The sequence below is a fragment of the Barbatula barbatula genome (genome assembly GCF_947034865.1).
Source record: "Barbatula barbatula genome assembly, chromosome: 13".
Lineage (NCBI taxonomy): Eukaryota > Metazoa > Chordata > Actinopteri > Cypriniformes > Nemacheilidae > Barbatula > Barbatula barbatula.
The window spans coordinates 15193450-15221113 of NC_136776.1; the positions used below are offsets into that span (position 1 = coordinate 15193450).

Consider the following 27664-nt stretch of genomic DNA (forward strand, 5'->3'; position numbering starts at 1 on the left):
ATGCTGTACATTTACATTTTCCTTTTTATTTGCAATTCATTTTCCTTTTATATGTGCTCTGGGCCTCAGAGCTTCGATAGCTTTTCAATTTGTTTCTCATTCCTGTTTCTGATTGTCTATTTAAGTCCCTGCTTCTGTTTACAGAACAGTATTTGTTTTCCAACACCTTCTCACAACTTTACGCACATGTAAAACAATCTTCTATTTCAGACAATGACGACAGCGCTTAAGAAGTTCAGCTGGAAAGTTTAAAGGGTTCCTCGGAATTCCCCAGACTACCTCTATATGTAAACACACGTCTTATTGTTCTTCCCAGTGTGGCAATTGTGCAGTTTAAATGTAATGACAAGTGTTGAGATGAAACACTTGAGACTTTGCAAATGAGACTTTAAAGTACACTGTAGCTTTTCATTGATTTCAAAGTTTTGTTTTTTATTTATACTTATACATTACGTACCCCTATGAATATACTGAGATTGCATTGGAAAGCCGAGCACTAGACGTTTTGTACACGTTATGTCTGCTGTAACTCAACGAGACTGAAGCAGGTGAACGTGTCTTTGTTTTCCTCTTTGTCCTTCTGTGTTGGTCACTGCGTTTAAGTCTCGCTGAGTGGATTTGGCGTTCTGACTCCCACTCTGACTTCGAGTGGGGCATAAAAAGGAAAGAATAAAATAAAGAAAATAAGAGACAGAAGGGATCTGGATTGCACCCCATGTGACAGGAGATAGCTTCAGGCCAGGGCAGAGTGACCCTTTCTCCATCCTGGCAGAGCTTTTATTATAGCATCCTAATGGGAGAGTAAACAATCATTTACAATCCTTCATGATTGTAACCCGCACTGTGTTCTCACCGGAGAGGGAGGCTACCTAGACTTGGGATGTGGCTATTCCAGACTTGGGATGTTTTTTACCAAATACAATTTCTGTCATTGTTTAAATACCTCTCCACGTTTGTTTGACCTATGTTCTTTACACACTGCAAAAATGAATATAACATTTTTTAGTTTTCCAGTACTAATATATTAAAACTGCTAGCTAGATTAAGCCTGTTAGAGATAATACATTTCTCCACCGATAGCCGATAATTCAGAGTTATATCTTCCGATAGCGATTCTAAAGATGTGATGTTTCTTAACATTTTCTATATATAGAGCAAAAATCCTTTGCATTTTTCTGTCCACTTTTGATTGACAGTGTGTTTTGGCCGATATATCTCTACTTAATATGATATCTTAGGTCATTGTGTCAATGTATCTTGTTTTAATAATATTTAAATAACAAGACAAAACACATGTTTTTGCAGTTGAATTCTGCAGTGCTATATTGTAAGTCGTATAGCATTGTATGAGGACACTATTAGTCACAAGTCATGTGGACCACATTTATGATAGTTAAAAAATCATTTAGCAAATTGACAGCTTCAATCCCAATACATGTTTATTTTGCAGAAAAGATTGCCCTGGATGTTCTCCAAAAAGTCTTACAGGATTTGGAACAACATGAGGGTGAGTATATGACAACAGTTTTATATTTTTCCCTCTCATATGCAGCATTCAACAGCTACGGAAGAATTAATGTTAGCTCTTCAACATAATTGCAGTCACACATTTCTAGCCTCCGACTGACACAGCAAGATGTACAGCATAACACAGTAGCTATGGATAGCGCTCAAACTCCTTTTAATCCCGAAACATTTCTTTTTGAAAGTGAAAGATGTTAATTCAAGGAGAACATCAGTCAGCCATAACAATGTTCAAATATTTCGTTTAGTAAACATGATGTGGACCGTACATATAAAAATAAGACAGTTCCCAAGTGGCATCCCGCGTCCATATACATCAACGAACCATCCGAAGCGAATGACTCATGTTTCAATATCCTTGATCTTAGATCTCCAGGGGAAGAACGAGGGATGAATAAATGAAGGAGGGGTGGTGGGGGTGTTGTGATAAGGTGCAACGGCAACCAACGGGTGACACATGGTCTAGCTGGCGGTTTTCTCCCCTCCACTGAAGCAAACTCTAAATATCTTAACCCACTCCCTTCATTACAGAGCTCTCTCGCTCCACAAACTCTTCCCCCACAACTCACAACATATAGCTATACTTAAACCCCCCATACCTGCTCCTCGCGAGCCAATTAGAAGCCGGGAGATGAAGTAATACGGGATCCCTGGGTGTCGGCAGACGATACATCCCCTCGCACTGACTCATCCGGGGATATGTGTGTGTGAGTTGGTGGACACATGTGAGTTTGGGTGCGAGTTTGTTTCTCAGATCACATTCTTCACAACCTGTTTGGTGGCTCTGACAAACTATGAACACACGAATGTGTGTCACAGATAAAACCATTAATTAGGTTGCGACAGTAAACAACACGTAAAAAGCATTCAATGAGTAATTATGTAACGATACAAACACATATGTTTTTGTGTTTTTATGTATTTATTTTTATTTAATAGTAGCTATTATCTAAATGTAGTTTATTTTTATACAAATAGCATACATGTATTGTTTCAAAGCAACACCATAAACAAAAGGTTTTTGTGAATGCACTTCCAGTAGGCTACACAACCGCAAAGAAAGGAGTCCATGTAGGTTGTATCTGAAAACAAGCTAAATAAATATCAAGTACATCTAGCTAGCAAGGTAAAATAATTTTAGGCTAATAGCGCTGTCAATATGGATATTTCTCTTAAACAGAACTTCAATTCTTTTCAGAAGACCTTTGTTAAGACCCTGGAGCAGTTTTTTGATCGATGGATGCACTTTTTGGTGCGTCAAAATATCAACACCCATTCACTCCCCTTTTACCGCTTGGAAGTAAAATGATACATGGTATTAACTCCGACTGCATTATGTTTCAAGAAGATAACCATATTCAGCCATGAGTAAAACATGGGGAAATTTGGATTTTCTAGTAGAGTATCCCTTTAAAATGCACATTTGCGTGAAAGTACTTGAAATGACATTTTTACTGCACTGCACTGTGGCTCTCCAGTCTTCATTATAGTAGAATTGTTTTGGTTTTCTACAATTAAGTGCAAAGGATATCTGCAAACGGTCTAGTTAGCTCAACAATCTGGCCGCAGACCAACCCTTTGAGTAGGAGGATGGCTCTGGTCTTATTAAAAATTATTAGAATGAGTCTACCAGTTTAAAGTAAATGCCAAACCTGAGTCACATCAGATAAATGAGTAATCTCATTTCTGAAACAATGCAGCCGGATGTGCACCTAAGACCTAATACATCTGTCATGCACACACATCCACAGTCAATCATATGCTTAGTTTCTCTAAAGAAAACCACAACAATATTAGGAGCCTAAAAACCTTACAAATACACATATTGTAAATATATCATATATACGATCATACTGCCCTATTGCTTCTTATCTCTCTCTATTAAAAATGTTCCAAAATATAATCTAATCCATTATAAATTCAGATTAAGTTTATATTGAAATATTATCAAATATTAATTATCAGATGTTATGTTATTTATATTGATGTTCGTTTAGTCTTTTTAAAGAATTGTTACATGATTGTAGAACTCTCAAGCCTCATATAAAACAATTAAAGTTAAGTTAAGAACCCATTATAATATCACACGGTCACCACAGTAGGTAGATACAAAACAGTGACATCTGTGAGTCCCTTCCATTCTCAAAACACTTCCTTATTTTAAATGTCGAGATATCCGATGATCCATTTTTGGCAGCTGTGAGAAGTTTCGATAAAAAGGATAATTATTCAGAAAACTACCTGCAGTTCCTTTCTCGCTTTCAGGATGAAAATGGGGATGTGAATATGAAAGCTTAACCACAAACCCTCTTTCAGTCCAAAAATGGCTCCCAGGCCGTGAAATGTGTGTGTGCAGATGGGTGAGCGTGTGAGTCACAGATGTGTTTCTGTGTCAATTAACAGTTTCTTTCTGGTCAGATTGTGGTGACATTGCACATGTGTTACATCCTATTTAAAGGCAGTACAGAAATTAAAGAAACATTACGCATCCGGCTGGCATGATGTATGTCGAAAAACCATTCACATGTAATTGCGTTTCTTGCTAAATTGTTTACAAAAAATGGACTCATGCAACAAACAACTATTAATAATATCTCCTTAGCTAAGAACAACCACTGTAAAAATGATTCTGGGTAATAACATTATAAATATTTACAATATATGACCCACCTATAGACCGTTTTATCGGACACTCACGCACCTGACCCCCAGTTAACTTCCAGTTTGTGTTTGGCTAGTGTGTAATAATCGAACTATTTATATTCTAATTATATTTATGTTAATATCAATTAGTATTATTATTTTACTGTATAATAATTGTAATAAATAAAAAATTTGTTGAATGGGTCCCGTAGTTTGGTCGCATTTAAACAAACCATATGGTACATTGACTACATTGATCTAGCGGTCAAGCTTTGTATCGCAGTCTACATTCAAAATATTGGAGTGACAAGTTTAGCCAAGTAAGCTAAATTATTACTCTTACGCATATTTCGGGGTTATAACTCGTACACAGAAATTACAAGGTACTGGCATAACTCTGAGCTCGAAACAACAGTTTAACATAACAGCTACTAAAAATGAGTCGTCCAAAACTTTAGAAGTGTATATTTGATAGTTTTTGTCTTTTATGACTAATATTGTCCTCACGAACCAAGTTCCAGACGTAGTCACCCATTATCGCTTCATCCCATCTTCTCTGTGTTACAGAAATTTCTAGATTTTTTTAATTTGTGAACATTTTTACAGTTTTTGATTATTTAAATATAAAGTTTGTTACACTGTGTTATTGTGTTATTTTTATAAACGATGTGCAATTTGTTAGTAATAATCAATATAATTATTTGTTTTTATGTTTACTTGTTTTTTATTCAAACACTGTTTGCGATGTGTGTTTAACTACAGTTACATTAAATTTAAGGCTCAGGAGTAGAAAAAGCTTCTTACAGTAGCAACAGCAAAGTTTGTTTTGCAGTATATTTTACCGTAAAGCCACAAACAGGGGACAGACTGTACATGGAGTTTATTTAGCCTATACAGCAGTGATGATTCTGAGCAATTGGGGGGAGCTGTTTCCTGTGGGCCGTATCCTCTTCCTGTCTCTCTTGACTGACACAAAGACCGATGCCGTCCGTCTCTTCCTGTTAAACAGGAAATGGGAACAGCTCTCAGCAGATCTAGACTGGCAACGCTACACAAAACCAGGCATCAAAAAACAATGCACATCCTTAGGCCATGTAAACAATGTTAGTTAGTCCATACCTCAAGGACCAAACAAAAACAAGACAACAGCACATGACATTCAGTTGGGTTGGGCATGTGGTGTTAACATATAGATGTACGCGTCCACCCACGTTTTCCATCGAGCTGCGAATGTTTCACTGTGAGACTGAAACTAGCGCTGTGTAAAAACCCCATTCCACTTAGGTGGGTGTGTAGGGTGGGGTTGAGGTGTGTCTGTGAGTATGTCATTACTAATGAACCATAAAAATCTTCTGATCTGTTCCTGCGTGTGTGTATGTTTGTGTGGAAAGCTTTTACTCAGAGGGTTGTCAGTTCCTATGAGCTGTGACATGTTAGCACATGTTTCTGTACACGAGACAAATGAGACTTCATATTCACACTCAATATTCATTGAGGAATGTGTCTTTGTAATGCAAAATATTGACTTCAGTCATTTTACAAACATTGTGATGAAGGGATTTTTTATGAGAGTCATTTTATTGCTTATTTTTTTTAATTTAACTATTTTTGCCAGTAACGGCTTTACGTACATTAGTGGTGTTCTGAGTGGCTTTACGTGCGTTACTGTGCAGTCGTTAAGGTGTTCTGAGTGGCTTTACGGACGTTACTGTGCAGTCGTTAAGGTGTTCTGAGTGGCTTTACGGACGTTACTGTGCAGTCGTTAAGGTGTTCTGAGTGGGTTTACGTGCGTAACTGTGCAGTCGTTAAGGTGTTCTGAGTGGGTTTACGTACGTTACTGTGCAGTCGTTAAGGTGTTCTGAGTGGCTTTACGTGCGTAACTGTGCAGTCGTTAAGGTGTTCTGAGTGGCTTTACGGACGTTACTGTGCAGTCGTTAAGGTGTTCTGAGTGGGTTTACGTACGTTACTGTGCAGTCGTTAAGGTGTTCTGAGTGGCTTTACGTACGTTACTGTGCAGTCGTTAAGGTGTTCTGAGTGGCTTTACGTACGTTACTGTGCAGTCGTTAAGGTGTTCTGAGTGGGTTTACGTACGTTACTGTGCAGTCGTTAAGGTGTTCTGAGTGGCTTTACGTACGTTACTGTGCAGTCGTTAAGGTGTTCTGAGTGGCTTTACGTACGTTACTGTGCAGTCGTTAAGGTGTTCTGAGTGGCTTTACGTACGTTACCGTGCAGTCGTTAAGGTGTTCTGAGTGGCTTTACGTACGTTACCGTGCAGTCGTTAAGGTGTTCTGAGTGGCTTTACGTGAGTTACTGTGCAGTCGTTAAGGTGTTCTGAGTGGCTTTACGGACGTTACTGTGCAGTCGTTAAGGTGTTCTGAGTGGCTTTACGGACGTTACTGTGCAGTCGTTAAGGTGTTCTGAGTGGCTTTACGTACGTTACTGTGCAGTCGTTAAGGTGTTCTGAGTGGCTTTACGTGCGTAACTGTGCAGTCGTTAAGGTGTTCTGAGTGGCTTTACGTACGTTACTGTGCAGTCTTGAAGGTGTTCTGAGTGGCTTTACGTGCGTTACTGTGCAGTCGTTAAGGTGTTCTGAGTGGCTTTACGTGCGTAACTGTGCAGTCGTTAAGGTGTTCTGAGTGGGTTTACGTACGTTACTGTGCAGTCGTTAAGGTGTTCTGAGTGGCTTTACGTGCGTAACTGTGCAGTCGTTAAGGTGTTCTGAGTGGCTTTACGGACGTTACTGTGCAGTCGTTAAGGTGTTCTGAGTGGGTTTACGTACGTTACTGTGCAGTCGTTAAGGTGTTCTGAGTGGCTTTACGTACGTTACTGTACAGTCGTTAAGGTGTTCTGAGTGGCTTTACGTACGTTACTGTGCAGTCGTTAAGGTGTTCTGAGTGGCTTTACGTACGTTACTGTGCAGTCGTTAAGGTGTTCTGAGTGGCTTTACGTACGTTACTGTGCAGTCGTTAAGGTGTTCTGAGTGGCTTTACGTACGTTACTGTGCAGTCGTTAAGGTGTTCTGAGTGGCTTTACGTGCTTTACTGTGCAGTCGTTAAGGTGTTCTGAGTGGCTTTACTGTGCAGTCGTTAAGGTGTTCTGAGTGGCTTTACGTGCGTTACTGTGCAGTCGTTAAGGTGTTCTGAGTGGCTTTACGTGCGTAACTGTGCAGTCGTTAAGGTGTTCTGAGTGGCTTTACGTACGTTACTGTGCAGTCGTTAAGGTGTTCTGAGTGGCTTTACGTACGTTACTGTGCAGTCGTTAAGGTGTTCTGAGTGGCTTTACGTACGTTACTGTGCAGTCGTTAAGGTGTTCTGAGTGGCTTTACGTACGTTACTGTGCAGTCGTTAAGGTGTTCTGAGTGGCTTTACGTACGTTACTGTGCAGTCTTGAAGGTGTTCTGAGTGGCTTTACGTACGTTACTGTGCAGTCTTTAAGGTGTTCTGAGTGGCTTTACGTACGTTACTGTGCAGTCGTTAAGGTGTTCTGAGTGGCTTTACGTACGTTACTGTGCAGTCTTTAAGGTGTTCTGAGTGGCTTTACGTACGTTACTGTGCAGTCGTTAAGGTGTTCTGAGTGGGTTTACGTACGTTACTGTGCAGTCGTTAAGGTGTTCTGAGTGGCTTTACGTACGTTACTGTGCAGTCGTTAAGGTGTTCTGACTGGGTTTACGTACGTTACTGTGCAGTCGTTAAGGTGTTCTGAGTGGGTTTACGTACGTTACTGTGCAGTCGTTAAGGTGTTCTGAATGGCTTTACGTGCGTTACTGTGCAGTCGTTAAGGTGTTCTTAGTGGCTTTACGTACGTTACTGTGCAGTCGTTAAGGTGTTCTGAGTGGCTTTACGTACGTTACTGTGCAGTCGTTAAGGTGTTCTGAGTGGCTTTACGGACGTTACTGTGCAGTCGTTAAGGTGTTCTGAGTGGTTTTACGGACGTTACTGTGCAGTCGTTAAGGTGTTCTGAGTGGCTTTACGGACGTTACTGTGCAGTCGTTAAGGTGTTCTGAGTGGCTTTACGTACGTTACTGTGCAGTCGTTAAGGTGTTCTGAGTGGGTTTACGTACGTTACTGTGCAGTCGTTAAGGTGTTCTGAGTGGCTTTACGTACGTTACTGTGCAGTCGTTAAGGTGTTCTGAGTGGGTTTACGTACGTTACTGTGCAGTCGTTAAGGTGTTCTGAGTGGGTTTACGTGCGTTACTGTGCAGTCGTTAAGGTGTTCTGAGTGGGTTTACGTGCGTTACTGTGCAGTCGTTAAGGTGTTCTGAGTGGGTTTACGTTCGTTACTGTGCAGTCGTTAAGGTGTTCTGAGTGGCTTTACGTACGTTACTGTGCAGTCGTTAAGGTGTTCTGAGTGGCTTTACGGACGTTACTGTGCAGTCGTTAAGGTGTTCTGAGTGGCTTTACGGACGTTACTGTGCAGTCGTTAAGGTGTTCTGAGTGGCTTTACATACGTCACTGTGCAGTCGTTAAGGTGTTCTGAGTGGGTTTACGTACGTTACTGTGCAGTCGTTAAGGTGTTCTGAGTTGCAACAGTGTTGCTAAAGTGTTGTCAAGTTAGGGCACTGTTTTTTTTACTCCTCTCTCAGCCATAGCACTTCGAAAGGGAAGGGGTGGAGTGAGTGCTGTTTAATATTAATACTCATTATAAGAATGAATTACATTCAAAAAGATTAGAAATATAAATGTAATCTTCAGAATAATCGACTATCGTTTAGGTGGAAAAGTTTAGTATTGCTAATAAAAAGCATTGAAAAGTTAGCTATTTGTGCTTCGTTCAATCAGCATGCTTCACAATGAATTAATTCAAAGGTCAGATACAATTTTGTCAGCGCTTTATCTCGGCCAAGATGTCACCGTTGCCACGTAGTGACTGTCAGGTGTGGTCATAAGATCGTTCATGCAAAAAATAATATTGGTCTTCCTCTTCAAAGAGCTCCTCTGGGATCAAGTAGACACAAATTTTCTCAGTCCAGAAGAAAGAATCAATACCCCTGATCCTAAACCAGCCTACAAGGCCGTCATTGACTCATCCAGTAGTGAGGTATAAGTTGCAGCTATTTGTAGTGATCAGATGTAAGGCTTAGGGCGCTGTTGCGCATGCACACAAGATGAAGCTCTGATAGAGAGTTTGACGGAGAGAATACATAAGATCTGTTTTGAAGTCGGTATGAAATCAAGTGGGAATGCAGCTTAATGGATGTCCGAATTGAAATGATATATATTTTATCCAAAATAAATATTAAAAACCTGTGTAAAATGCTTAACCGTTATTGAAATGCATAATTTAAAAAACTACTGGTCTTAAAATGCTTTAATTTTCTTTGTACAAAATAAGATTTTCTTTTGATTTTGACCTACAAAATGTTCTTGACAGGCTTTGTGAAATTCACCAGTTAACCTTCAGTAGCACACTCACACTTCCTTTAACACTAATGGACTAAAAGCCACAAAATGTCTACTTCACATGATCTATAAAACACGATTCCCCCATAGCACAAATGGGTTTCAAGCTGTGCGGCCGGACAAGACCAGAGACTTTACACTTGTCTTCAAATGATGCTCGTGTGTTTGTGTATGCTTGTGAATAATAATGAAGTGAACCGGTCACTTCCTGTTTGATACGTAAGACGACAGATGGATGACAATGATACATCTCATTCTACAGATCCAAACAAACACATTCACATTTCTTTAAACATTTCTGCATCTTCGCCATCAACAGAGCGTCAAGACCAGCCATATAGTTTTGTGTCAAACTGTTTCTTCACACATTAGCATGATATCACTGACCAAGTGGAAAAGCATCAAGAGAAGCGAACGAGGTGTTTTATCTTCTGTAATTTTTTTTCAGAACATGAATGTGCTGACTGCTCTCTCGGTACGTGACGTCAAACGACACCTCTGATGATGTGTCAGGTTGGTGTGTGTGTTGGTGCAGCCATTACATTTCCTGTCCACTACACTTCTCTGACAATGTGACAACCAACAGTACGTTTGCGAAAATGACGTGCGGCAACTGTTTGCACAATGCAAATATTATGTTTTACAGTAAAAAAAACTTCAAGATATAAAGAAAGCTACCTAACTGCTTCTCTTGAATTAAGTAGCCAATTTAAATTAGATAGGAAATATATTCTCTAGAAAGTCTGTATGTGATTTTTGGAGGATCTTGACAGAAATGCAATATAATATACATGACTATGTCTTCAGCGGTGTATAAAGACCTTAAATAATGGTGCGTTTATTATCTTAGAATTAGCTATTTCTATTTACAAACACCGCGGGTCCCCTTGCATGGAATTCACCATGTTGTTTCTACAGTAAATACATTATTTCCTTTGGCAAAGAGATGAAAGCATGACAACATCTTTACCCTGTGTCAGCCCCAGTAGCACTTCAAAAGGGAGTGAGTCTGTGGTTGCAATTACCACTAGATGTTGTCATAAGGTACACTGGACCTTTAATATTGTGTGCTTAGTATTTCATTTTATGTATCATTTAATGTCAACGCAACCCTGGCTAAAACATTTGATTTTCTGGAAAAATATGAAGAAAGCCAAAATATAAAACACTATGGCTGAATATTTAAATAGTTATTTGTAAGCAATCCACTATTTTGTGGAGGGGGTCAAAATTATAATTTTCAACTGAATTTGGAGCAAATTTAAATGGAGTGAAAAAGGACCAAAAGATGGCAGCATCATTATTTTATGTTTACACATCGATCTGTTCGAAGAATTTGTCGACTTTAGCCATCTTTGGTGCATTGCGTGCCAACAGCAACAGTTCATAAACGAGGAAAAAGTGCTCTTTCACAAAGTGTGCACACTTGTAACTAAAGAAATATTACAGTTTTCCTAATATCCTTTTCAACAAAAATGTATTTAACTACCTTTATTTATCCGACCCTTTATGGTAGACTTCAATATGGCTCTGTGTGCAATATGCTCGTTTTCAATGGTCAAAAATCAAATGTGGGTCACTTTGCATACAGCATAAATATATGAAAATGCATTCTATTTAATGACAACAAACTTCGAAAAATGCCACAACAAACCAAAAGCATTTTGCACTTTCAGCGAGCGTTTTTTCAGGAACGTTGTTGCAACCTTTCTAACAGCTCTCCATGCTTCAATATAACAGGTTTGGTTCAAAGCACACACATAGATTTATTTAAATATGATGTGCTGTATGTTGCAATGAATAAATATATCATTTTTATTATTATTATTTTATTTTAATATTTAAAAAAAATTTAAACAGACATTATTTCAGTTTTGGCTATTGGATTCATGAAGTCGGCTTTATTTATATAGCGCTTTTTACAATTTTCATTGTGTCATGATCCTGCCTCTCCTTGTCTTGGTTTTCGAGTCTTGTGGCAGGATCATGTCAGTCACATGTGTTTTGTGTGGAGAAAGAGCATTGTTTTGGTTTGAGAAGCCATGCTCTCTCTCCGGTGTCACGTCCTTTAGCCCCGCCCCCTTGTTTCCCTGTTAGCAGTCCATTAGTGTTAGTCTTGTCTCCAGCCCTGATCCATCTTTCCCTTAGCGTTTCAGTCCCCTCACCTGCCTCGTGCAATCCTCCTGTTAGCTTTCCCTTAGTGTTTCATCCTTGTCACCTGTGGCCACTCTCCCTGTGTCATCAGTCCTTGTTAGTGTTTTCCCTTTATCAAGCCCCAGTTTTCCCTCTGTCCCTTGTCGGTTCATTGTCATTTTGTCATTATCGTACCTCCTCACGTCACCTTGTTGGATTATTCCTGTCTATGGATTATCGTGTTTGTTCCTGTTCTAAGTTTGTGGATTTTGTTGATTTATTATTCAAAGGACTTTGTTTGTTTTGTTCCCCTTGTGGAAAGTTTTAGTTTACATTTTTGTCTTGTTTTAGATCATGTTCTCCCCATCGAGGGTCTTTTGTTTAAATAAAGTTTTTGTTATTTAACTCTGCTGCCTGCGTTTGGGTTCTGTCCACACACCGTGACACATTGTTACAAAGCAGCTGTACAAGAAAACATTGACTATAAGCAAAACATGGGGTTATGCAAAACAAAACACAGGTCAAATATCAGACAGACTACAAATTCCTAAATGCAGTGTTAATTAAATAAAACTATAAAATTCTAGCAGACCCCCCGGCCAGGCAAAACAGTATGCAAACGGTGGCGAGGAACCCAAAACTCCATTGGAGGAGAAAAAAAACCTCAGCTGCAACCTCTTCAGTGCTTGCACAACAAGGCAAAATAAAAAATTAGTATATTTAAGATTATCATTAATAATTTTGTAGAGTCGCCACGTCCTTCGTCCAGCTTTATCATCACAGCATTTGTCAGGTCTGGGCATGGACTGCGTCCTGCCCGCTCTGGTAACCTTGGACTGCGTCCTGCCTGCTCTGGGAACCTTGGAACAATGAGACTGGCTGAGAGTAGAGTACTGTTCTGCACTCTTTGATGCAACAAATGCATCAGTTGTTATTAGAAGTGTTCCTGGTTCCGGTTGATCTAACTAGTGCAGCCTAAACCTTCAGAATATATATATAATGATAGTGTAGTGTATGCAAGATTAAAATTATGTGTCTTTAGTCTAGATTTAAACTGACAGAGTGTGTCTGCCTCCTGGACAGTGCGGGGAAGACTGTTCCAAAGTGTAGGCGCTAGATAGGAAAAGGATCTGCCGCCTGCACTTGATTTTGAAATTCTAGGTATTACCAACTGACCGGATGCCGGAGAGCGTAGTGCACGTGAAGGACTGTTATACAAGAGAATTTCACTCAAGGAGTGAGGAGCTAAACCATGTAGGGCTTTATAGGCAATAAGCAAGATTTAAAAGTTTATGCTTTATAGGTAACCAGTGCAAGGTTGACAGAACCGGGCTAATATGCTCATACTTTTTGATCGCATCAGAACTCGAGCTGCCGCATTTTGGACCAGGTGGAGTTTTTGTAATAGGCCTGCAGGGCAACCACCTAATAGTGCATTACAGTAATCTAGTCTTGATGTCATAAAGGCATGTATAAGCTTCTCTGCATCTGATGGTGACAGCATATATAGATATATTTTTAAGATGGAAAAAACTAATTTTACAGGTGTTGGCGACTTCTTCCTCAAATGACAGAGTACTATCGAATAAAATGGCAAGATTCTTTGCTGTAGATGAGGGTATGATGGAACATCAATCAATAGCTAAGCAGTATTCTTGGTTGTTACATATGGCGGTTTTTGGTCCAATAAGTAACACTTAAGTTTTGTCCGGGTTCAGTAATAAGAAATTGTTACTCATCCACTTTTTTATATCGACTATGCATTCCAGTATTTAATAGAATTGCTGTGTTTCATGAGACTTCGAGGAAATATAAAGTTGAGGATCATCAGCATAACAGTGAAATCTAACTTCGTGTTGCTTTATCATATCACCTGGAGGTATCATGTATAATGCTAAGAGCATAGACCCTAAGACTGAGCCCTGTGGTACACGTACTGGACTTGCGATTTGCATGACACCTCATTATTTATTGCTACATATTGAAAACGTTCGGATAAATAACACCTAAGCCATTTCAAAGATATTTCCTTAATACCGACATCATTTCCCGTCTATGTAGGAGCGTGCTGTGGTCAATGGTGTTGAATGCAGCACTAAGATCTAGAAGCACCAATAAGGATATACAACCTCGTTCAGACGCCATAAGCAGATCATTTGTAACTCTAATCAAAGCAGTCTCATGGATTCATGGATGTCATTCCTTTGGAGGAAGTAACATAATTGAAACTTATTTTTCCAGAACTTTAGATATGAAAGGTAGATTCAAAATAGGTCTGTAGTTAACTAGTTATCCAGGGTTGAGATGGGGTTTTTTGACAAAGGGCCTTATAACAGCCACCTTATATGCTTTAGGCACATGTCCTAGTGTCAGAGATGAGTTAATAATGCTAAGAAGAGGATCTATAATTTCTGGGAGCATCTCCTTCAGTAGATTTGTAGGTATAGGGTCTAGCATGCATGCAAAATCAAGTTGATTTAGATGATCTAATGATTTTAGATAGTTCATCGTGATCTATGGTAGAAAATAATCGCAATTTGTCCTTAGAGGCGCTGTAGTTAGTCATTTGTTCAGCGGGATTCACTTCTGGTTGCATAGTTATAATCTTTTCTCTAATATCTTAGATCTATTTGTGAAATAGTTCATAAATTCATCACTGCTATGCTGGTATACAGAATCAGAAGTCGCTGACGATTTATTTTTGGTTAATTTAGCCACTGTGTTAAATAAAAACCTAGGGTTGTGCTGGTTGTCTTCTATTAGTGATGATAGTTAGACGGATCTAGACGTTTTAGGGCTTTCCTGTATTTTCTTATACTATCCTTCCATGCAGTACGAAATACCTCTAATTTAGTTTTCTTAAAGTTGCGCTCTTTTCGTGCCGCTTTCCTTAGAGCCTGAGTTTGTTCATTATAGCACGGTGTCGGGCTGTCATTTTTAATCTTCTTTAAGCGCAGAGGAGCATCTGTGTCTAGCGTTTCCGAGAAGGTGCCGTTAAAAAAAATTTCGACGGTAGAGTCAAGATCTTCGAGATTTGAGACAATTCAGGCAAATTATCAAGAAACGCACCTTTTGTAGTCGAAGAAACAGGGTGATGTGGCTCACTGTGAATGTTGTGTTGAGTAAATGTGATTCACATCATGACGATACAACAGGATATAGACTCATCGCACTCCTTTCTCACAACAAGCTGTGCCATGACACTGTCAACACACACATGCGCGCACACATCAGAAATGCTTTAGGGAATTTGTGCAAGCTGTCTTCACCACACACCAGCATTGATGCCAAGCATTCCTCAAAGTGTGTTTCAGATACTAATTGACTAAAAAATTTTCATTAGAATGACACACACCAATGATGTGCCTTTGGTGGCTTAGAAGTTAGCTTGTGGTCCTTATACGGGTGAGGGGTATTTGTGTCAGTTTCGCATCATTTCCTGTACTTGTAGCCTATGCATAATTTCCTGTCCTAGCATCCCATCCGTGTCCTTCAAAGATGCCTTCCAAACATAAGAAACTCCATTTATGTTGCTAACATACAGATTGTTGTCACAAGCATTTTTAAGAATGGGAGTCATGATGATTTATTTGAACATCTCCCTGTCCGTTTGTACAAAATTGACATAGAAAGGACACTTGTTCAGTGAATGCTTGTGTGTGTGTCCATTCACACTTACGTGAACACATATTGGCCTGACACCTGACCAACATTAAGGCTAATGGTCTATTTTCATATTACCGTTTGCTACTTTGTTTATGAGAATCAGTCGTGTGATGACAATGCCTGTTCAACAGCTATGTGTGTTTTAAAGCGAGCGGATGTGTGTTAATCTTAAAAAATGATGACGCACACCCCATAGTGCTGTCTCAACCCCTAAAGTGTGAGAGGTGGCTACAGTATGTGGGACGGTTAGCGATTGAACACGCTAAACACTGACGCACGTCAGATTCAAACCGGCGGACTACTTAAACCTACGGAGGAACATGCGATTTCAATTGACTCACTTTTGGGGTTTTGATATAGAAATAGCAACTATACACAGCAGCACCAGAAATGATTCACAAAGATATTCAGTACCTCACACACACACAAACCCTATTCTCTCAAGGAGATTGCAGAGAGATGGAAGTGGAAATTGAGGTTGCTTGATGAGAGCAAGGCAGAAAATGGATTGACGACAGCAGTAAAGTACAGACTTAAATGATGCCAAAGGAACACACACGTCTGGTTTACTATCTCCGTGGGGACAGTCCATAGGCATAATGTACTGTATATTTTATCTGATCATAGAAACATTTTAGCATTTTAAGATGTTTTTATATACAATTTATGAGCTTTTTTGCTCATGGGGATCTCAACTTTGGTCCCTACGGTGACACGAGTCCCCATGTGTTGGTGTGCATTCAGGTCCCCATCGGGATATAAAAACAAGGCCATGCTTCCACACACACATATGCCCCGTTTCAAAACCTACCTAGGGAGCTTCGTGCTGTCTACTTTCTACATAGGCAGCTGTTCTCCAAGACAGTATCTTATACTAAAATGCTTGTGTGTGCATGTGTACATGTGGTTGGTGGGTAGTGGGACGATGGGCAGGAAGTTGCTGCATAAACAGTGGGCTCCAGAGCCGAGCCGTCTCTCTCGCGCTTCCTTCCCCGGCTGGGGGGCGTTGGTGGTGGATACAGGGCGTGAGAGGGCCCCTGGCTGTCAGAGTCGCTATGATCATTTCAAACCTTATAATAGTAATAGTAGGGTAACTAAGCCATATAATGACAGCATATTGTCTTGAAGGCTATAGGAAAATACAACCTATACAAAGTATAAAAAATACTTGCAATAATAATAAAAAACACAAATCCAATTTTGTACAATACAGCTTTAAAATAAGTAGAAGAATGACACTGCAAGCAAGTCCGAAGGGCTGTTCAACGATTCATCATGAATAATCGCATCCAGAATGAAAGTGAATAATAATATAATATTACATTTAAAATAATATTAAAATTAAAATAATATATGTCTGTGCACTGTGCATATTTATTTTGTATTTATAAACACAAAGGCCTACACGTACAACTACATATTTTCATGTTTATATTCATCTACAGTATGTATATATCATTTTAATTATATAAATATGTATTAATCTTTATACTTTAACAAAATGATTATGCACAGTGCACAAACATATATTATATACACACCAACTTTTATTCTGGATGCGATGAATCTTTCAACAGGCCGTGCCATAATGTATACAAAGTTTGGTTTTTCATCAATGACTGAATAAAGCAATTTTGAGTTTGTGGCATAAAGTAAAGCACTTACAACAGCTAGACAGGGCAGAACGCTCAAAGGAGATTAATGTAAAAACGGGTCCATAGTGTAACAAGCAATACAAACATTAAAGGTTTGCTTGGTTTATGTGCCATAACAAGACTTAATTCAAAGATGATGATAGTGATGCTATTGCAGTAGTAGTTTATTCTGGTTTTGCTACAGTAGATGTTGGATTTTAACACATTGAGGTGGCTCTATTGCGAGCAGCGCCATCTGTTGAACAAAACAAACAAAGACACCGCCATGCCACTTATTATTGCACTATCCCTGATAGCACGCGTACATCTGGCAGACATCGTTTTGATGTCTGTTTGCTCATCCGGCCTACATCTCTGAGACGTCTGCTGTCAGATGTCATATAGACCTCTAGGTCTGGATGTGCAACAGCCATTCTACATCAGCGTTTAGCAGATGTTTTTCCACAGCAGATGTTTTCCAGATCTCCAGATCTTTAGCAGACATCTTACAGATGTACCTGTGCTATTATTTTATATCACATTGAAAACTCTTCGAGGGACATTTCTGGGGAAACTCCATCTGAGGCCAGGTAACCCAAAACGTAGGTGAAACCTACTAAGAGCCATAACTTGCAACCTCTTCAAATATGTGACGAAAGACTCAAGAATCAAGTGCCCTTCTGTGGCTTAAAGGATTTATGTTCAAATCATTAGAGCTATATTACATTTCAACATTAGAAGTGAATGCACTTTTTATGCAAAAAATTAGGAGGCTGTGCGATAAGAGTGAAGAGGTCAGTTCATTGATCCTGAACTGTCCGATCATAGTACATAAAAAGTATGAATGTGAATATTTAGTTTATTTTGAGGCGAACTCGTTCTCCAGTTGTTTGTATATGTTCAGCTGGGTCATGCACACTGGTTTGAAGGGTCATGACTCATAAGCTGTAACACGCGCACTGCTGAAACGCTTGCTGATGCACGAGCAGTTATGGCTGACGTCTGAATATTAATATCATACGGTGAGTCATACAAGATCTGTAGGAAGTCATCCGTCATGAATGGGAGCTGTCAATCAATTCATGCAGTGACATGCGTAAATCACACGCTCGTCGGGCTGTGGTGCATAAAGATATAATTATTGCACATAGAGAGAAACGCCTGTTGGGATTTATGCAGCCTGAAAGTTTCTCATTGGCTTGGGCTGTGATGGTATGCTATTTACCATGACATGGTAAACAACATAGCAATCCAAATGAATATAGCAGAAGCGCCATCTCGTGGATCTTACACGTTATGAACTATGGCAGAAAATGATAGGTGAGATATGACATTCTTCCAAATTTCTTTCATGTGTGTTAAGCTAAACAATCTGGGGGTGAGTAAATTATGACAGAATTTAGATTTTTGAGTAAAGTATCCCTTTAAGATTGTCTTGGTATTATACATATGGTGAACACTGCCACAGATGTGTCATATATATTACTTCTTTTGTTTAGGAGGTTTGTATAAATGTATAAATATGCTTAATGCTTGATCCGATATTTATGTTTACGCAGATGAAAAAAATTGAAATAGACATGTGTGTTATGTGTATACCCCACTTTGTTGTCACACGTCACTGGATGTTTTCTGAAATGTTAAAAGATACTACCGCTTCTAAAGTAAACATTTACATTGTTATAATCGTTATAGTAAATAATAAAACACAACACGTCTAACCGTCAACGTACATATGAGAATAGGGACATGAATTTCAAATATGGCCTGCTAAAAAGCAGTCACAACCCAAGATTTTTAAAATTAAGACCTAACACACCACATTGTACGGTCCATCAGTTTTTCCCCACTACAATGTAATACAGCTAATGGCCTCTAGGTGGAAGCATTGGATCATCACGGGTACAAAGTAATCACTTACAAACAGCTTTATACTAATAACATTTATGAAGTTCATGGTCAGCAAATGTATATACTATATCCCCTGTATTTGCAACTTGCAGCCATATTATTTTACAACAAGTACACGGAATATCTGCTGAACAGGTACACAGGGCAAATATTGTAATGCATTAAATAAATAAACGAGCTGCTTTGCTATTTTATCTGTAAAATATTTAAAATATTTAAAACAAAAATAAAGATACAAGAAGTAAAGTAAAAAAACCTTGCCTCTTGAATCTTCTTCAAATAAAGCAAAATATAGATTCAAGATCAAACAATATGTCATCTAAATAAAACAATCGATCAAAAATAATATCAACTTATCACAAAAGTCACGATTTGACACGAACTAAAAATGCAAAGTGATAGAGTTCAGTGACTGACAAATTGTGTCCCTCTTTGAAACACAACGAACCAAGCGAGACTTCACTTCCTGTCATATAGTGAGCAGCGCCTCACTGACGCAGATCTATAGAACATGAGCGCGTCTTCAAACTATTGCGTTCTGCTCGTGACGTCAATCGACGTGCTTTCACGTCTGCGCTGCGCTACCGCCCTCGCGCGGTGTTTAGTGTAACTGCGTGAACTGTACTTGAAAACCGCTCGTGCTCTTCGCGCTAAACTTGCGCAGGATTGAATGAAAGTACCAGATTGGGTGTAACTTCACAAACGCGTTGCAGGTAATCGGCTTTTAATGCGCTTTGCTTTGTGAGGCCTCGTCTGTTTTGTAAACCACGTGCACTGTTTGTGTTGTGTTACACAAACGCATATATTTATGCTGGAGAAAACGTGCTCGTGCTGTTTCACGCATGCATCATCCAGATGTATTGTCGTTTAACGGGCTGTATTAATGGACGCATTTTAAAGTTACAGTATGTCCCACCGCAGCATTGAAGTTGTTAGCGGTTGTCATAGACGACGTGCTGTATGCACGCGACCTCCATACCGGCAGTGTGTGTTATGATGGTAGCGCAGTGGGGTTTGATGCAGTACATAAATCACAGGAATGTATGTGAATGGCTTTACTTGTGGCGAATGTAAGATATCTAAACTGGTTATGACGAACTGATGCATTGTCAATATACAATAATTCACTTGGACTTTTTCAAGCTGTCCTTTGTGTGCTGATTTTGCGTTTCATTGATTCGAATTCACAGATTTGTCAGTATTTTATGTATTATGGACTCAAGGTTAACCATTTAATGTCAGAGGAATTACATCTAGGAGTGAAGTGTGTAATAAAAAGTTGCATAGTAATATTTATTAATATATGTAGGCCTATATATATTTTTTAATTAAATATCTTATTTTTAATAAGTAAAACATTGCTGTTTTGGGCATATCTTTAGCATGCACCATCCTTATGCACAAATTTAGCTGTCTTGTAAAACAATTCGGGTATTGATACCTATTTAAATGAAACTTCGTGGCTACTAGTGGTTATGTTGCGAATTGCAACCAATGGCTTTCTCCATCCCTTCCTTTCTAAGCACTACACAGGACAAAACAATTGTCACGTTGTCACTTCTTTGCTGAAGGAGATAACGTATTTACAAAACGCGTCCTGTAAAGCAGTTTGTCCGTTTAGGGCTACCGTAGAAACATGCAAGGGGTCCCGCGGCGTATGAAGATTAAAGGTAATAAAAACATAACCCTCTATTATGTAAGGTCTTTATACACATCTGAAGACATAGTTATGGATATTATACAGCATTTCTGTCAATAGATCCTCCAAAAAATAACACGGTACCTTTAAAGTCAGTTTTAAATTAAAGTTTGTGTAGCTCAACTGGAATGGCACGTCCAGACCAGCACCAAAGTCTTTTTTTTTTATTCCCTGGGGATACATACTGTATACTGGTAAAATGTGGATTTGGATAAACGCCTAATGTTATCTGTTCTAGCTTTAGCCTCTACTATGTTCCTTAGGACATGCAAACCTTCCATTTCTACATTTTCCTGCTCACCGGCTTCGTCCACCTCTGGCTCTCGTCACACTCTTTTTTTTATAAGGAACACATGAATATTGCAGACGATCAAGGCTGGTTAAACTCCTCTTTCACTGGTTTTCTTCATCCTGGAATCAGGAACAGACTTTCAGGTTCAGGTTTATGTAACCAGGGTATGTTAGAAATGTTCTATCCATCCTGTGAGTAATATAAACACAAATTGAAACTGTAATTTTATCTTGACAAGCTTAGTTTCTGAGAGAATATGTATGTGCAGGCTTGAGTTAGAATGGAAAGCACCAGGCTTTTTTTTCAAGCTGTCGGATGGATAAGCATGACCTCATTATTACCTCATGGTTCTCCATTAACGCTTATCGAAAACACATGCTGACGGCATTCGGCCATGGAAACTTTCTTTTGTTTTAGGAGTGTGTGTGTCGGTGGTGGTATTGTTTTTATTTGGCCAGTTACTCTCGCTTTCTTTGTTGTTGCCGCTCCACATGCAACCGATTTGTAGTTTCCGTGTTTTTCCTAGTTTTCTTTTTTAATGTTTTCATGTGGACCAGATAGGATTTTATTCCATATTTTGTAATCAATTTGTATTGTATTTTTGTCGTTTTATTTGTTTATTTATGTATATATTTATATATATGCTAAATTTAAAAAATCATACCTGACAGCTCTACTTATAGGTCTAAATAATTATGAGCATATTATCGGTGCAAGAAACGGAAAAGTAAGAAGGAAGGTTTGTATAGTTGTAAAAAGTTTTGTAAAAAATTATTTTAAAAATATCAAAACTTATTTGAATGGATGTAATCTTCTAATTCAAATGTAGAACTGTGAATTTTGTAAATTCCTTGTTTATTCCCATTCATTCCCATATTTTCCCGTTAATTCCCATGGAAAGATTCCAGCCTAGAACATTCCCCGAATTTTGCAACCCTAATGATGATAAATATTAATAAAAATTATTAATGATATTATCCACCTAATGTTCAGTGATATTTTTGATCAGAGCAAGTTATGACAGAGAGAACATTAGTGGATCATATGGTTATGTCATGACATCTCTGGATGAACTGGAGTGGCATAAAATGGCGTCGTTGTCTGAAGTGCCGGGGATGATGTCTCTGTGGGCCCTGGGTCAGAATAATCTCTTTATACGTGTGTGGCTTGAAGTAGGCCACATGGAGATGGTTCTCACAGCCTTAAACACAAGTCTGTCCCACCACAGGAAGTGAGAGGAGGACAGACCCTGTGGGTCGATTTGGATGTGACATGAAGGCCCGTTTCACAGACTTTGAATAGGCCTAAGAGGTCTTTTCCATTCAGAATCACCATTGACATTGTCCTGTGACTGTCAGTGTCCTATTGGACTCTCTAAGCAGGCGTGATATGACAAGTTTCCAGCTTCTAGTAATTTCGCTGTCATCGGTGAAAGAGATATGCCACTTGAAGGAACAAAAATAACAGCCAATCAGAATTAAGAGTGTCAGGATGATTAAAGGATTATTTGTATCAGGCCTTATCACAACCGCTTTGATGCGTGAATGAGTTGTCACATGTTAGGCACAGCTTGTCAGGACAAAAAAATGACTCGGTAGGGAGAAAATATATGTTGCATTTGGAGCATACAGGGGCTGTGGATGTTGGTAACCAAACAACACTGATTTCCAATGTATGGACACAAAACCACTGAGACATTTCTCAAAATATCCATTAGAAGAAAGAGTCATATAAATGTTTTGACATTTGTTCATTTGCCAGACGCTTTTATCCAATGCGACTTACAAGTAGGAGAGCATATAAACCTTTTGTCAACACGCTTAACAGTACCATTAGTTTACAAGACCATGCTACTTGGAGGATTAAAGCTTGAGTACGCCATGGAGAGAATGAACAACACATCATTTTTTTAGACACAAGACAGAGATTGTGGTTAGTCAAATAAATGCGTAACATGTATGTTTTGAGCAGTTTTTTGAAAGTTGTGAAGGATGGTTTCCAGTTTGGGTGGAGGCTAGTAGTACATTCCACCACAGGGGATCTGAATAAGTGAAGGCTTTTGCGAGCGATTTGGTGCCTTGCTGTGATGTTTTTGAACCACATGAGAATTAATAAACGATGACAGAATATACATTTTTGGGTGCACTATTCCTGTAAGTAGAAAGATTTTGTATCCGCTGCTAAACATGGCACTTTTGTGGCAACTCAAAACTTTTGTAAACCACCAATTTTACATTGTGTTGGGTGGTACCGGTCGAGACGAGTCTGCGGTTTGACAGTTGCTGATGTGAGGGTCTCCCTGGGAGGCGTGTCTCTTTTGGGAAGGCATTAGTAAAAATGTTCCAGGTCAGGAGTTTAATTGGCCCAATCACTGTCATTTCACATCTGAGAGCAGCAAAATCACTCCCAGATGGGCTTGCCTGTCGCCCGCTCTGCTTTGAAATGCAGGCTGAGATTTGGTGGTTGATTTGGTTGGTAACCCTGTGAACTGTAATGCAGTGAAAGCAAAATGTCGTCATTATTTAAGCATTTAAAGAGTTTGGCATCCCTGATGAGTTTATTGTACTTGAAAATGTATAATAATAAGGAACTAAATTTAATAATTTGAGTAATTTGTTTTAACTGTAATTGTATAATTAATTAATTTGTTATGACTGTATAAGGAACCAAAATACTAAACTAACTCATAGGCGAAGCAAGCAGTATTTTATTCTCAACTTTTCCACTGGCCCCTTGTTTATAAGGGGTGATTCACATTTCGTGTCTTAAACCGCACATAAAACTCACGCTGCTTTCTCTAGTCAAATGACCCGTTGGCAAGCAGACAGTGCCGGCACCCATCCACTTCTGGACACAAAACCAATGCAAGCAAATGGGTGCTGGTTTACATCATTCTTCAAAAAATATTTTGTGTTCTGCTGAAGAAAGTCATACAGGTTTGAAATGACGACAGAATTTAAACTTTCGGGTGAACTGTCCCTTTAACATGTTGAAGCCGAAGGTCTGTGAACAGTGAAGGTACATCAATTCCAGTTTGAATGGACCGCGGGCCTTTGTTGCTGTTCAAAAGCAACACTTTATGCCTGTAAATCCGAGGGGGTCCATTTGTCCGATGTTCAAATATGAGAAGCTCAGCAGCATTGCAGTCAAAACAAAGGCATCCAACAACTCTTGTCTGTCGTTGATATATTGTTGGCGATTGTTTCAATTAACATGTCAGATTCCAACGGGTTTGCTTCTTGGTAATTTGGCTTTATTCGCAAATCATGCAGAGTCTCGGTCAGCGAATACTGAGATGCAGACTTTAAATCAAGATTGGTTTGGAGGGGTTGGTTCGTGGTCCAAGGAAGGGAACAGAATGTGGTTTGGGGTTGGATTAAATTTACAACACTTACTCGAGTTCTGTTCTGTTGACGTTTTCCTTAAAACTTTGTGTACTGTACTTTAAGGCGACGTAAAGATTTCTGGATTTATGCATGTAAGCTTATGATTGCATGTGTATTTCTGTAGTCAGGGTTCGAGACTTGTACCGTCTCACTATTACGTACACAAACCTGAACACATGTGTGTTCATAATGATATATATAAACACGCTGGCAACGGTATACCCCTCCCTTCGGCTAAAACCGCTCAGCTTTCCCAGGAATGTACATGAGAGCATCTTCACGTGTTGAGCTGCCCTGGAGTCACTTGCATGTTTTGTTTTTGTGTGTTTGTCCAGAAGTCATTTTTATAGCTTTTTTTGTGTAATGTAAAGTATTGCAAAACAGCATGTTTACCACTGTGCCTCTTTTGCTATAAACAAAAAAGGATAAATGTTGCTGTAAATATACTTGAATAGAACCATAAAACCTGACTGTTTACACACTATATACATAAAACTGTTACAAACTATAGTATCATTGTGTTTGTTTAATAGGTTTGTATACACATGTGTATGTGTGTGTGACCCTGTGACCGTAACTTCGAGGGTGGTGTGTAGCATACCGCCCATAAAGGAAATAAGCTCTATAGCACCGATTGCTCAATAAGAAAATCACCTAAATATAACTCATCTGCCCGGGCGGACACACCCTAGTTTTAGTTCCTGTTATCAACTGCCCAATAGCATGCTTTCACAAACATGTCCCGAATAAGCAAATATTTTGTCACACCTGTCGGTAACAAAGCACATCATTTTTTATGGTGTATTTGTGTTATGGCATGAGAATTACTAGCCATTTTTTTCTCCTCAGTTGTGACAAACTTTTTTGTGGTGATACGTCTTGTCATAAATGTGAAGATGGTTTGCTATTTTGTTCCTCATTTTGGGGGGATTTATGGCACCCTTGAGACACTGCTATTGCCAAAGCTTAAAGATGAACCACTTGCGTAACTTATCAGTATCAACACCGTTCTTTCAAATAAAAAACATTGTACACCATGTCCCATTTGAAAGAACGAGCATATGCGGTTTAGGTATGGTTTGAAGCATGGCAGCTGAGCTGGTTTAAGCTGGTCTTTAGTTGGTCATGATGACCAGCACATGACCAGCTTAAAACCAGCTCATGACCAACTATGACCAGCTCAAACCAGCTGCCATGCTTCAAAACATACCTAACCAGAATATGCTGTTTTTTCAATAGGGGTATTAGGTTGCAGGTCCTCATTACGTTACTTTCAAAATTACTTGTAAATGTTTTATTTACCAGACAAGAAAATTTTGAATTGCATTCAGTTCTTCGACTGGAGTATAAACTTTAGACCTTGCTCACAAACACTTAGTTTGTGTTTATCTGAAGGGTTCATATGACCAACCCAAACATTTCTTTGATGTTCTTTTCTGTCAGGCGTCACGTACAAAAATAAATATTACTCGCAATTATGTGAATGTCAACTATGGATCAGATGCTTGTTGGTGCCCTGTGAGGTTAAACATGTAAGACTAGATGAAAGTGTACGCTAACTAAATGCATTGGCTGTTCATGAACTTTTCAAGGTTTACGTAAAAAAGGTAATGCACACCTGAAACATGCATCTTGGAAATGTCTGCAAGACATATTTATTTTATTGTTTGCTCAATATGCAATACATATATGAAATGTCTCCATGTCCACCTTGACAGTTTCAAAGCAACAACGTAAACAGATTTTACTGCGCATGTGTGCATTCATGGACTACAATTACACATTCGAGAGCCTGGTACTTGGCTTAACTTAATGTCAATGTACCATACGTTTTTTTATATGCGACCAAAGTACAGGACCCATTCAACAAATCGTTTATTTAATACAATTAGTGTACAATAAATAATAATGCAAATTAATACTAACATAAATTGAATAAAATATAAATAGTTATATTATAAGACACTAGCCAGACATTAAGCAGACATCTGACAGACGTATCTGTGTTATCTGGGGTTAGCTAGCATTGATGTCTCTTGTCAACTTGCGTTTGGGGAGTCTGTCCTCTTCAAAATAGCTTCATAGTACGGTAGATATTTTGAGATGCGTCCATGTTTTTATTGACCGAAGGATCGAGTTGACTACTGGTTGTTGAAATAAGACCTCTGAGCATGCACTCTCATTCCAAATGCATGGCATTCCCTTCTAATCCTGGACCTTTACAGCCCCGATCATATTTCTTAGAGATTCAAGCCGCTATGCTCAAATACCTGATAGAAACGCAAATTAAGGTAGTTCTGGAAGCTTTCTGTCTCCTTCGTGGATGGCAACGCAACCAAACTTCAAAGTGCTTAATGTGCTTTAAGACATCGTAAAATAGTCTGCTACTCCAGTGGTTCAGTATGAATAAATATAATGCGACGACGAGGATACTTTTTGTGTGCAAACAAACAAAAGTAACGATTATATAAGAAAACCTCCTGATTTAAGCTTTAGTTTCCTGTGCGTTACCGAGAGCCGCACGACGCATGAAGTGTTGCGATGACGGTGCATCCGGTGTCAGCAGCACTTGCTTCATGCTTGTGATGCTGACTCTGGATGCTGTCATCATCGCCTCACGCATGCGTCGTGTTGCTCTCAGGACTGAAGTGGCAATGAAATTTGGATGCGTTGCCACCCATGGAGGAGTCAGAAAGCATCCAAAACTACCTTAATATGGGTTCTGGGGAAAAACTGAGGTCCTTGGGATGTTCCCTTTAATGCAATTGTTTTTTGCTTGCCAGTTTTAAGAGGGTACAATCTTGCATTGCGTCACACTGTCCCAAGGGTTCTGTTGTGTTGCTAAACAAGACATAAACAGAAATTAAGAGAAAATGGAGGAAAATATTCTTGCATAATGACTGACGTGTTAAACTCTGGTTCCTCACCACTTTGCTACTTGCTTGATGTGGCAATTTACTCAAGGACAAGGCCTCGGTTTACTCTAAAAATGACCCTGAAAGTATGTGGCACAGTAGGTTCTGTCTGCGTGAGATCAAACTTTGACGTCTATGGCAGTAGACGTCCCACACGATGGTTAACAATGTTTTGGCTGCTATGTTTGCAGTCACACTTTTCTGTAATATGAAACGCAGCCATTGAGTTTCTAACATGTTATCACCTTGGAAAAACTTGAACTTTCTCTTTAATCTTTTATTCATTCTCGCGCAAGGGCGTCATCGCCGGCCGACAGAGCCCAAGGGCTTCTTGGTGTCGTGCCACTATCCCTTTGTGAAGTTTTCATTTATTGAACCGACCACCATCAATCATTCGCTGTCATGGATTGCTATGGTATCGCAGCGTTGGTATTTTGACAGCCAGAACATGTCGTCTCCCCC

The 27664-nt window shown here is 39.2% G+C and overlaps 1 protein-coding gene across 2 annotated transcripts in view; it reads left to right on the top strand.

The window, feature by feature from the left end:
- Nucleotides 1-19502: 19502 nt before the first annotated feature.
- The window catches only part of add3a (adducin 3 (gamma) a), a 65736-nt gene continuing 57574 nt past the window's right edge, over nucleotides 19503-27664 (top strand). The window contains exon 1 of one of the 2 annotated variants that reach the window (XM_079471574.1): nucleotides 19503-19623. The gene's annotated coding sequence lies outside the window, so the exon portion shown is untranslated. The remainder of the gene's footprint in view (nucleotides 19624-27664) is intronic. The other variant, XM_079471571.1, reaches the window with a different exon arrangement.